We start from the raw sequence: 508 nt of genomic DNA, 5'->3' as shown, positions 1-508 counted from the left end.
GAAATACGCTTCCGAATTCACAAGTTTACAAGTCTACAATCTCAGTACTTTCACACAATTCTTTCTCAGTATCTCTCATTCTCTCTCCCCCCCGCCCTCTCTGTCACTCTCTGCCATATGCACACACATATACACACTCACACACACTTGCTCTCTCTCTCACACAAATATACACATGCTCACACACAGGCATACAGACACACACGTAAACACACACTCACAAGTACATGTATAAATAGGCATCCAATTGGGGATCGTATGTATTTCTAAATACGCAGTACACGTAACTTTAACGCTAGCATCTTGACTATGGTATAACCTAGCGTAATATGAAACAGGCAAAGCAGTAGTTAAATAAACACCAGAAATAATATCATAGTACAAATGATATGTCGTTCTGGCAAGTTAAAAGAAAAACGAAGTAACCCCTATTTAATAAACAAATCTAATAGAGCACAGGGTATGGTATGCCTATATATGCGACAAATAAAGATGAATACACATGAAG

This window comes from Octopus bimaculoides, chromosome 6, assembly GCF_001194135.2.
Source record: "Octopus bimaculoides isolate UCB-OBI-ISO-001 chromosome 6, ASM119413v2, whole genome shotgun sequence".
Taxonomy (NCBI): domain Eukaryota; kingdom Metazoa; phylum Mollusca; class Cephalopoda; order Octopoda; family Octopodidae; genus Octopus; species Octopus bimaculoides.
The sequence above is the reverse complement of the archived record's forward strand: the minus strand, read 5'-3'. Positions refer to the sequence as shown.